Below are 12,116 nucleotides of genomic sequence, written 5' to 3'. Positions count from 1 at the left end.
TAGAGGAAAATGGGGACATTAGGCTAAAATGATGCCCTTTGTGTCCCCATCAGCCACCACTATCAGATAAATGTAAGAAATATGACAAGGCATTCATTTCTGCAAACAAGAACAGCAGTGAATGTTTTCAGATTTTTAATCTCTGTATCCATCCAATGTATGTAAAATAGCTTGCATCTGACAATTGAGTCACAAGCATTTCACATAAGTAAAAGGCTCACTCCACCCCCCCACCCCCACCCCCACCCCCACCCCATCCCCCACCCCCACCCCCCCCACCCCCACCCCCCCACCCCTACCCCTCCACCCCCACTCCCCCTCCCCACCCCCGTGAAATTGATACATTGTAGACCTGGTGCCAGTTCCTCCTGTGCTTATGCTCCAGTTCTAATCTGGCTTAATCTCTTCCCCTGGGGGAGCTACACACCCACACACCCACACACCCACACTTGACTCTTGCCTCCTGAAAGAAGACGCTACTGGAACAGAAATCAATGAGGCCAATGACAGGAAGGGGACATCTTAAAATCTGTTTGTTTGTTTGTTTTTTAGTTTGAGAGTTTGGTCAGTCTCTCCTGGAGCCGGGCAGATGAACCTGGGGGATGGGGGGTGGGGGGTGGGGGGTGGGGGTGGGGGAGGGAAGGGTTATGACCAGAGCAGAGAGGATAGGTTAGGAGGCAGGGACAAATTTCTAGTGGTTTCTTGTTTAAAAGAGATTTTTCTTATAAAAATTTAATTGAAGTACCAACCCCTTTCTCATGGAGAGGGGAGATAGGAGAGGGAGTGAGAGACTGAAGGAGGGAGGGAGGGAGAGAGAATTATAAGTACAGATCTATTTGAATCCACAGCTAATGCTAGATTCATCTGGTTTAAAATTGGCCAAAGTCTTGTTTTTGTAATATAATTTCCCCAAACTTTAGAAACCTTTCCCCTGCTCCTTAGGTTTAGCGTTACACACACACACACACACACACACACACACACACACACACACACACACACATACACATACACACACACACATTCACACACACACACATTCACACACACACATTCACACACACACACACACACACACACACACACACACACACACACACACACACACTTTATGTTAGACATTTCTGGAAACCTTTGGCATCAGGCTTCCTTGCTTGCTGATAACCCCTGTGCCGCTGGAGCTCAGCTGGCCCCTCTTCTAGCTTAGCACTTCTTTTTGTTACCTCAGAGGCAGCTCTTCAGCTTTAATTCAAACAAACAACAAACAGAATAGCTTTCTTTTACAATTTTCAGATGTTAGCAGGGGTCAGGTTACCATCAGGGTCCCTTACAATAAAAAGATTTCTGAGAAACTTCATGGAACTTGAAATCAAAACAAAAGGGTTCTTGGGATTATCTTAGACCATTTCATGGAGAGTAAGTTCTGTGCCTGCTAGAATGACACGCGGTGGTCCCCAGGGTGTGTGAGGAAGGCGCAGCTCACGAGCCTGCACCAATTCTAGATTTTCCTGTCAGATTCGCTCCTGGCGAATGAAGAAAGGGCAGGGCCTTAAAAATACAGTTGCCGATTACTTGATTACTTCGAATGCTTGAGAAGGTTATCTTTCCAGGTCTGGCTTCTGAGAGAGGATGGATTTACTTATTATTTACATTTGAGACCGGGTCTCACCACTTAACCCAGAGGAGCTTTGAGCTCAAAGTAATTCTGTTGTCTCAGGCTACAGTATTGAAACTGCAGATGTCAGTTACCACACCTCACCTCCCTTCAGGAACAACCACCTCACCTCCCTGCTGGTGCTTAAACTGCATCCTCTCCCACAGGGCTTCCTTAATCCAGAGAAAGAATAATGGGGTAAACTGTAACCACAAGCATCAGGGCTCAGCTGTGAATGTAACTGTAGGGAAAGCCAGGGGGAACAAACACTGGCCTCCCACCAGCTGGTGACTGTCCAAGCCTCTTGTTACCTGAGTTTCAATCTCTTGTAAATAATATCTGCTAGTATGTAACTGAGTATTTTCTCTACTCTGGGAACTATTTGAAGCACCATGTGTCTGTCTGGTCTTACTTAGTTCTCAGAATTTTCACTGTGAAATATGGTATGATTTTTGCAAGTGGGGAAACCGAGGCACATAAAATTAAGTCGTTTGTCTAAAGTTCATAGGCAGGAATGACAGCTCAGATTCTAACTCTGGTGGACAGACTGCCAGTGGTTCTCTTTATCCAGGACACCATTCCTCTCTGAAACAAAGAGCAAGGGAGGTCCTCAGCCCTAACAATATTACGTGGGTGATGGAGGAGGGGATCTACATCTGGGCTGGGAATCCAGGCCATTCAGACGACACGACTCCCTTCATTCACACTCTCCTCAGACTGTTCTCATTGCTAGGTCCACCTCAGCCATGCAGGACTTGGCTTAGCTCCCACGTCCTAGAAGAAGTCCTGCGGGGCCATGATTTTCTAAGCATATGGGTTAAATAAAATCTCAGTGGTAGGGAGACCTTGGGGGAAAATGAAGCTCCGGGAAGGTTGGTCACAGAGGAAAGAGCCGCAAGCTGCTGCCTGGGAATTACTGATAGGCCCTAAATCAGAAGGAGCTGCTGGCTGGCCCGGGCTCTCAAGACAGAACCGGAGCCTACCGCCCAATAAAAACAGTAGCTTCTGTTCAGAATGAGAAAGCAGTTTAGGTGTTGAGGAGATCCACCGAGGCACCGCGTGGACACTGTTGGGAGATGGATGAGAAAGGGACAGAGAAGACAGTGCAGTAGGGAGGTAGGGATGGAGGGGTGCTAGAACAAAGGGGTCCGAGGGATTAGAGCCAAATTACCATAGGCAGCAGACAAAGCCTTAGAGGAAGCCCTGAAGTGGAGGGAGAAGCAAACAAGAAAGCTGGCTTGCTACCCGATACTAGTAGGGAGGAGGAAGTGGGAGATGTGCTGCTTCCTGTAGAAATGATGATTGAAGACAAAGCTGGGTGGGGACTCAGGCGTGGGCTTCAGGGGCAGACAGACACTAACGTCTCTCGGTGGGCAACTCCTACTACGGCTGGGCTGGGCTGCGCTGGGCTGGGCTGGGCTGGGCTGGGCTGGGCTGGGCTGGGCTGGGCAGGGCTGCGCTGACTGGGCTGGGCTGGGCTGGGCTGGGCTGGGCTGGGCTGGGCTGGGCGGGCCGAGCCGAGCTCACCAACCCATCTGCTCCGCCAGGGGAAGCTGCTCTCCAACCAAGCCTCCGGAGCCAAGCAAGGTAAAGGACACGTTTTCCATGTAGCTCCTTTTGAATTGAGACGAAATGACCGTGCCTGTGGGTTTTGGGGTGGATTTCTTCGGGAAGCGAAAAACATTGCTTCAGGCTTGGGGGAAATGATTAAGATGGGATTTTATTTATTTTATTTTTTTATTTTTTTGAGAATGATGGTCAGATTTGTGACACATTTTGTTCGGGGTGTGGGGAACCACCCTCAGTGTTTAGGAAAGCAAGCCGAATGTAAGAAGTGGGTTGCTTAGCTGGCTCCGTAGTCCGGCAGGGCTGAGTTGCAGTCAGCTGGGGTGCGAAGCTACAGTTTGGGCATCCGAGCGTGGCAGACCCTTGTTTTGGGGTGTAAGTGGCGAAAGATGTTAAGTACATTCATATACGTATGTATTTCGTTGGGCCGTCTCTTTGCAACATTATGGCTGTGATTTGGCTGGGAGGATGTTGGGTTCTTTTGTACATAGATTTTTGCCAACAAAGGCTCGCATTTCGAGAGCGAGAGGCTAGTATTTACCTCTAAGGAACTAGTGTCTTCCTCTCTTTGCTGCTACCATTTGTTAGTAGGTCTTACTCTAAAGTTGCATCTTTATTTAAAGGACCATGGGTCGCCTGTAACTTGCTGAAAATCTGATACTGGTGTGTAAATGGATTTTAAGCCTGTATGGTATGGATTTTACCCATCTCTAGATCAAAGCGATTGTTAATTTCAGACAGAGATAATATGAAAGTGAGCTGGCTTGTTTCCTTGTCTGTGTGTGCAGTCCACTGAAGTAATACAAGCAGAACACAGTTTTTATTCTGTAAATTTTCTTAAGCACTGGATGCTGATTATGAGTCTGAGACAGTAACTGGTTTGCATTTATGAATTATATATGTAAAAGTGCAATAAGGGGGTCTAAGGGGCTTGAACTGAGATTATGGGCTTTCTTTGTCAGAACATGTAGGATAAACAGTTTAATAAACTGTGGCATAATTTTTAAAAAAATCTTCAACAAAAGTGTGGTGAAGCATAAGAAAGCTTTGATTAAAATGATTTTTACTTTTTTATATATAATAAAAAGGACATAATTTTTCAAAGTGAAGAAGGAGCCTCGTGTGGTAGAATGACAACAATAAAATGGCATGTTTGAATACTCATGAATTATTAAAATGCAAGTTTTTTTTTAACTACCAAATAATACCAATTGAGAAAGTATGTGCTTTTGCAATAAAACCATTGTCAGTTGAAGAAGCCACACAATTGAGATTGTTTTGTTTTGTTACCTTTATGAAATTTAGCTACTCAGAATTTACTGAGTAGCAGGTCATTTTCTGAGACAGGAAGCTTTCACGGACACTGAAGAAATAAATTTCTATTTTCTTGAGCATGTGTAGGAGTTGCTGTAACCATGGGGCTCTTGGGAAGGATTTCTTGAATTTAATCAAAGCAAGTTGTTTCAGGATTCCAAAGTCCCCACTGTATCCTGAAGTGAAATATGTAGCACCATTCTTCTGGATGGAGACCTAGGCTAGATCTAGAGTCTGGTGACCAAGCTGTGTGTCCCTAAATGAAATAGGAAGCTGGGCCTCTGGGCTATATGGAGGGCAGGACTTCCCTTTCATACTGATCTGGCTACAGCCTGTGTTCCACAGATGATGCCGACACCCTGCATTGTTTGGGGATGTCTAGAAAATGTGTGTTACCCCTCCCGTGTGTCTCACGGGAGAGTGAGGTGATGAAACCTTGGCCATTAGGCATAGTAGAGTCAGGGGGGCTCCTGCTATCTGTCTGAAAACAACCAAGAGGTGCCTGGTTTGTGCGTAGCAGAAAACACTTCCTTAATTGTTAAATTTCAGCTTGAGGCAGAATGAGAGTGAGCAGCAGCAGATCTGTGGGGATGAGGGCAGGATTCTTTCCTAAGCAAGAAACAGATGGGTGGGTGTGCATCTCCCATGCAGAAGGAGACTGTTCCCTCTGCCCTAGCCATACAGAACACCCTCACGGGCATTCTTTTGCTTAGGGTATTTGGTGTCTGGAGAGGGCGTCAACAAACACTGAAATTTTAATGGTGTGTGTGTGTGTGTGTGTTTCCCTGACATATGGTCAATGACTGAATGGAAACATCACTCTCATTATTTTATGGTCAGCCCTGGGCCTCCAAGGATGGCCCTGTGGCGATGCCTTTAGCTGAATAACTTTTTAAGTCTAATTCTCCAACTTTTAAGTCTAAACATAGAAAACCAATTCACAAAAGATCAGTGTGAGGAAAAGAAAGGAACACAAAAGAGTGCCAAGAGCACATTTTGGAGGCAAAATGCTCTGCCTCTGCCTCCCACCGCTGCTTCTTACTACGCGGCTCAGTACATGAATTTGTGAACCTTAAGTTTTTTCCTTGTGAAGAAAGCACAACAGCACATAGTCAGGGTTTTATGTGACTCTGCCTTTGCTTGTGTGTGTGGATAAGTGCGTGCTGGGTTCAGAACGACGCTGAAGCGTCTCTTTGCCCCTTTGTAGTGGCATCTGGAGAAGTTAGCTTAGTCTTGGTCTCTGCCACCACCTCTGAGAATGGAGATTTCTTTATTGTAAAAGAATAATCATATCACAAAATGTCCCACTTTAGTAAATTTAAGCATGCAGGTCTATAGTATTAAGTACAATCACATTAATGCACTGTTTTGCCACCGTTCACCTGGCTGAATTCTTTTTAATCTTATAAAATGGAAAGTTGGTAAATATTAAACAATAATCCTCCTTTTCTCTGTAGCTCAGGCCCTATCCAGAACCATCTCCATGGAGATGGAATCACACGATGTTTCATGGTGAACTTAGTTCATCTTCTATATTGTCTCCAAGGTCCAGCCATGCTGTAGCACATGTAAGAATTTCGTACCTTTTTAAGTTGAATGACATTCCATAACATATATCCATTCCATGTTGTCTGTCCATTCATCCTTTGATGAATACTTGGACCAGTTTTTGGCTATTAAAAACAATACTGCTATGACTCTAGGTGTGAGGAGTCCCTGGTTTCTGTGTTTGGGTTTTGAGGAGCTCCCATATTGTTCCCTATAGCAGCTACATATCTTGATACACTGCCAGTAGGGCACAGTGGCTCTAGTCCGCCTGCATCTGAACCAGTGCCTGTGGTTGATTCTTTTGTTTATTTGCTTTGATAATTGCCACTCTGCAGTGAGGTGGAATCTCTTTGTGATTGGATTTGCATTTTCCTGGCTATGGTCACAGAGTCTCAAATACTCCCAACCTCATCTTGCAAGAGCAGACCTCATGTGATTTTCATTTTTCATTTGCTTTTGGCCGCTGGTGTATCTTCTTTGAAGAAATGGTCATTCAGATACTTTCCAATTTTGAATTTGGTTCTTTAAAAAACAAAAAAACAAATTTTTTTTTTTTTTAACTTTTAAAATTCTCTCTGTGTATGTGAATGTGAGTACAGGTGAACACAGCGGCCAGAAGGTATCAGATCTTCTAGAACTGGAATTACTGGATATTGTGAGAAGGTGAGATGCCTGTCATGGGTGTGAAATGCTATCTAGAATGCCGTGATGATGGTTCCTGAGGAACAAACCTGGGGCCACCTTCTGACACACACACACACACACACACACACACACACTGTCCTATATGAACATGCACACACTCATGTACAAACAACACAATCAACAGCACAGGGTGCTCAGTTATCTTTGAGTGATTACCTGTTTCTTTGAAGTAGTTTTACTGCCGATCCTTGACTAAGGCAGATGGAGCCTTTGAGCTCTGGGCAAATGCCTGCAATAGGACTTGCACATAGTGGGAAGATGGAAAGAGCAGCAGCGTCTTCACTGCGCCATTGGCCTGGTTGGAACCATGAGTATATTCTCCTGATCATCTCTCATGTGCCTAGTCCCTGAGGCAGCAGCGAGCCTGGAAACTAGGCTGACGGCTTTTCCTTGGGATTGACCACCCTGTCAGCAGGTGGTTGTTTCCTGAAAGCTCCCCCTCCCATCCCCATCTCTCTCTTCTCCTTTTCCTCCTTCTTCTCTTCTGCCTCTTCCTCTTTCTCCTTCTCCTCCTCCTCCTCTTCCTCCTCCTCTTCCTCATTCACTTTCACTCTCCCCTGCATTCCCAGCAAAGTCTGTACAGCCCCAGGCCTTACTCTCGGTCATTCTTTGTAGTTGGATCAACCCTCTCTTTCTCTAACATGAGTTATGGGACTCCTCAAGTCTTATCACTTCAGATTTTCTGTTTGTCTCCATCTGTCTTAGGCCATTCAGACCACAATAACAAATGGTCACAGATGAGGCCATTTATAAACAACAGAAATTAATTTCTCCCAGTTTCTGAGCCTGGAAATGGGAGATTGTGGCGCCAACAGATTACAGGTGTTTGGTGCTGTCCTCTTCTGGCCTTACATACCTGAAGGCCCTCTTCTACCAGGACATCATTCCTAATAATGCAGGACTTGAGGACAGGCTGCAAAGACTCCTCCTCCTCTAACCCACTGCAGCTACACCGGGGATTAGGCACCATCATATGAGTAGGTAAGGGCACAAGCATCCCACCAGAGCCACCTTCTTTCTGTGCTTGCCCTTTCTTTGCCTTTCCCTCTAAGCGAGGGTATATCCTCCGCCCAGGCTCTCTTCTCTCCCCTCTTATTTAAGCGATGACAATAATTTTCCTTCCAAATAATGGGTTTCATCACTTTTAGTGATTGTTTTTACTATATTTATTTATGTGTGTGCACAAATGCCACAGTGTACATGTGGAAGTCTGAGGACAATTCGTGAGAGTCAGTTCCCTTCCTATCACAAGTATTCTAAGGACTGAATTCTAAGTTGCCAGATTCGGTGGCAAACACTTCTACGTGCTGAGTCACTTCATCAGCCCAGGATTTTATTCCTTAATTTACCTTGTTTTACCTTACCTATTACCTTATTTTAGTTTTTCCTTACACGCATAACTTAATAAACAAAATCTGCTACCAACAAAGCCTGAACGTAACTTTGTTTCTTTCTTTGTTTGAGATAGGCTTTCACAGTGTAGCCCAGGCTAGCCTTGAACTCGGGCCTGAGTCCTGGGAACAGAGGTGTGTGCCATCATGCCTGGCTCCACTTCTGTAACTACTTCTGGCCCCCTCGTTTTCCCAGTGCCTGTTGAAGGTTCCCAGCGCCACTAGCTCTGCCATGGAATGTCAAGCTCATCTGCCCCTCCTCTTTTCCTCTTCCCAACTCACACTCTTCCCTTTGGTTCTAATCACTGGTGTGTGTGTGTGTGTGTGTGTGTGTGTGTGTGTGTATGTGGGGTGTGTGTCAGTTCTCATATCTGATCTCGCCCTGCTTTCTAAGCATGGCAAACTCACTAGAGCACCTAACCAAACTCTCGGGTTCAAAACGGTACTCATAACTGCCTTTTCACACCTCGAACCCACTCCCCACCCCATGCCAGATGCCATGACTACTAATGAGTAGCGCTCTTCTCTTTCAACTTTGATGTATAAAAACTTGGTCTCCTCATTTTCCTCGCCAAGCAACCTGAGTGGCAGTAAACTGAATAGCTTTTGCATTTGGGATTGGAAGTAACCTCCACCCCCACCCCCATACGGTCTACTCGTTTCTGTGGTGATAACAGTCATTTGGTCAGGGCCTCTGTCTCTAGCTTGAACTTCCCCTAGATTAGCTCTCTTGCTTCCCCTTCTGCATTTCACCTCACAGCCTAGCATTTGCAAAGAGCTGGATCCTATCTGTTCCCTAAGGCCTGGTTCTGGGGTTAAAGTCTTCCACGAAGCCTTCTTCTCCACTTGCTTCTGCTGGTTTCACCTGCTACTTCACAAGTAAACAACAGTATTTTTAATTCCCTGATTATCTGTCCTTACATCACAGCATTTAGCTCATTCTGGTGAGTCTATTACTTTTGTACATGCATTCTCCTTTTAACAACGCAGCCAGCACTCCGAGGATAGCAACTGCATTTTTTTTGTCTCTGTCTCCATCATAGTACACAATGCAATTTGTCTATCATCCAGTTGTCTAATGAACGTGCTCGAGTGACTCATGTTTTTAATGCAGCGTGAGCTAGACATAAAACTTGTTCTCTGGGCAATCACAGACCACTGGAAAATAGACAGATAGAGAAAGCATTACAGTGCAGTTAGTCAGTCTGGCCACAAGTCTGAAATGAATGTCTGCTCCGTGCCACCTGCCCTTTGAGTTGCCTGAGAACAACACGAGCCAGTTCTTTCTTTTCTTAGAACTTAAATTCTAGTTTTGAGAGAGACTCGATAAACACGTAAACCAGAGGCTCATAGATCTGGCTGCGCATGGGAAAAAAAAAAAAAAAAAAGCTCTGTTCCAGCTTTACCCTAGACTATGAAATTAAAGTCACCCAGGATTGGAAACCACAGGCAAAGACAAATCACAATACAAGAAAATATCAGCTGCCACTGCGTGTTGTCTTAGATAAAAGGTGTGGTGGCTGTACCAGTTGTATACACGATAATGGGGATTTAGTGTTCTTTTCTTTTCTGTATCTGTAATCCCAGAAGTCTTCTAGGAGGTCACGCTGTGGGTGAGACCTTCCATGCTAAGCATTGATGTCAGGTATGTGAAGGCTCTACAGAGTGTTCCCACCAGAAAGTACAAGTACCCTTGTAAAGTAAGGCTGAGGTGAAACCCCAGAGGCACTGTGCCCTTCCTCCCACAGGGACAGGATGATTTACAGATTCTCTTCTACTGGAAGCAGCTTTTCAGTCAACCCAGACAGGCTCCAAGGCAGAAAGCTTGGCTACTCCACTGAGTATTTGGCCTGGGCTAGATTTTATTTAGATCAAATTGATTTGCACAGTCAGGAAGACTTCTCCATTTAATTATAGATTTTTTTCTTCCTACGCTGCAATCAACTCAACAGGGCTTGTTGTCTGAAGTAAACACTATCCTTATTGTTTAAAATAACCTTAGATACATGATATTCATCTCTTAGATGAATAAAGAAGAGAAAGCAATGATTTCTGCCCTTATTTGCGTTTGGGGAAGAAGCAAAAACCCTTACAGAGTCTTTCAAGCCACTGGGAATAAAAGCACTCCCTCCTGCTAGAAGGGATGAACGCCACCACCCTCGACGAGCCGGCGAGGACCAGTGCTTCACACGCGTTTGGTCTGTGCCCTGAACTTTATCTGTTACTGTTTTCAGATCATCTTTAAATTAACCACCTGAAATGAACTTTTTTTTCTGCCAGAATATTTCGAGCTGCTGGTAAGGGGGAAAGCCATTGTCTAAATGGAAACAATAGGAAATATATCTGGAGATCCAGAGTCTGTTACTGAGCAGCTGGGCGGTGTTCTTAAGGAGCTGAGCTTTGACGCCCTCTGCTCATTTGCTCTCAGGCCAGCTCCCCTCAGAATGAGGAGATACCTGCTACAGTCGAAGCAGGGGCCAGCTCAGTGTCCACAGGCACAGCTGAGGGCCCTCGTTTCTCTCATGAAGAGCATTTGCTCATTTGTGACAGCGTCTCACTCAGCATACTAGAGCTCATCATGTCGTCCAGGCTGGCCACAGCCCTCTTGCCCCAGGCTGCTAACTGCTGGGGTTACAGGTATGAGCCATGACACCTGTGACTCATGCATCTCTTTCTAAAGCTGAGAGGCAGCTTGTGTGGTCATCTGTGCACTGGGGAGGAATGGGCAGGAATTTCTCAAGGATGAGGCTAGCCTGGGCTCCATAGGGGAGCCAAGTACATCAGACAGACAGCCCCTGTCTTAAGAAGCAAAGGCTAGAGCTGTGTATCAATCACAGAGCGGTTGTCTGCATGCATCAGACCTCAGATGTGCTCCATAGCACCGTGAGAGAAAGAATTGAGGAAGAAAGAAAAAGAAAGAGGCCTCCCTAGTGGACTTCCCCTCCTGACTGACATGTGACCAAGCAGAAGGAACCACTGTGATTAGCTGATTTGAGAGTTTCCTTCCAGAGGCCTTATTCCAACCTCTGTGAAAAATATGGTCACTAGACCCTGGAGAAAAGTCCACTACTATAAACAAAACCAAAGAGTTAGCAGCCTCCAGGACAGCTGTCAATATATTCTGCAATTATTAGTTCCATTTTGCAAGTGAGGGTACCAAGACTTTGGACGATTGAATAGCCTCCCAAAATCACACAGCTTGATCTTAGTAGTTTCCCTGCACATTCTCTTGGAGAGCAATGTGCGCTCGCACACATATCTACACACACACAGACACACACACACTCTCAAACATAAACTCAGACACTCACCATTTATGCACATGACCAAACTTGTTTTTGCTGGTGATGGTGGTCTACAAAGAATGGAGAAAGAGCCCCAAATGGGGAAGATAGAAAGCTGAGGTAAGATAGGTAAAGAGAATAACCTTCTCAAGAGAATAGTCGAAAGAAATTCAAGTCCTATAAAGACAATAGGAAAAAACTCACTTTAAGCAATCAACCCTGCATGTCTTCATCATATATGTATTTATATGTATATATATATGTGTATGTGCATATGTGTGTGTAGATATGTAATGATGGAGACATTATATACAGATATGTGTATATATACATATATGTATACACATATATAAATTGGTCCTTTGTAACTGGCCATGCAAATCGATTTGATCTAAATAAATCCAGCCTGGCCTGAGGATTGAGCTTAAAGGCCAAGGACTCCATGACTAGTGTCTGTCTAACTTAAATGAGAAGCCTGTTTTCTCCTGCAGTGTGTATTTTGTTGATTACAGTGCCTGTAAGTGAGGCTTGAATGGTCTCTGGCATTTCTGATTACAAGTTACTTAGGCAACAGGTACCTCTGGAGGGAAGTGGGTGTGTGGTTCCGGTAGTGGATAGCAGGTTCTGCTCCCTCCTACCTTCCACTCAGGTGTT

At 45.0% G+C, this 12,116-nt stretch overlaps 1 protein-coding gene across 1 annotated transcript in view; it reads left to right on the top strand.

The window, feature by feature from the left end:
- The first annotated feature begins 2,968 nt into the window (after positions 1 to 2,968).
- The window catches only part of Gng2 (G protein subunit gamma 2), a 98,453-nt gene continuing 89,305 nt past the window's right edge, over positions 2,969 to 12,116 (top strand). Inside the window, exons 1-2 of the mRNA XM_052191741.1 lie at positions 2,969 to 3,023; positions 3,202 to 3,241. The gene's annotated coding sequence lies outside the window, so the exon portion shown is untranslated. The remainder of the gene's footprint in view (positions 3,024 to 3,201; positions 3,242 to 12,116) is intronic.

Source organism: Apodemus sylvaticus, chromosome 8 (assembly GCF_947179515.1).
Source record: "Apodemus sylvaticus chromosome 8, mApoSyl1.1, whole genome shotgun sequence".
In the NCBI taxonomy this organism is placed as follows: domain Eukaryota; kingdom Metazoa; phylum Chordata; class Mammalia; order Rodentia; family Muridae; genus Apodemus; species Apodemus sylvaticus.
Note: the sequence above shows the minus strand (reverse complement) of the source record. Positions and strands in the feature narration are given on the sequence as shown.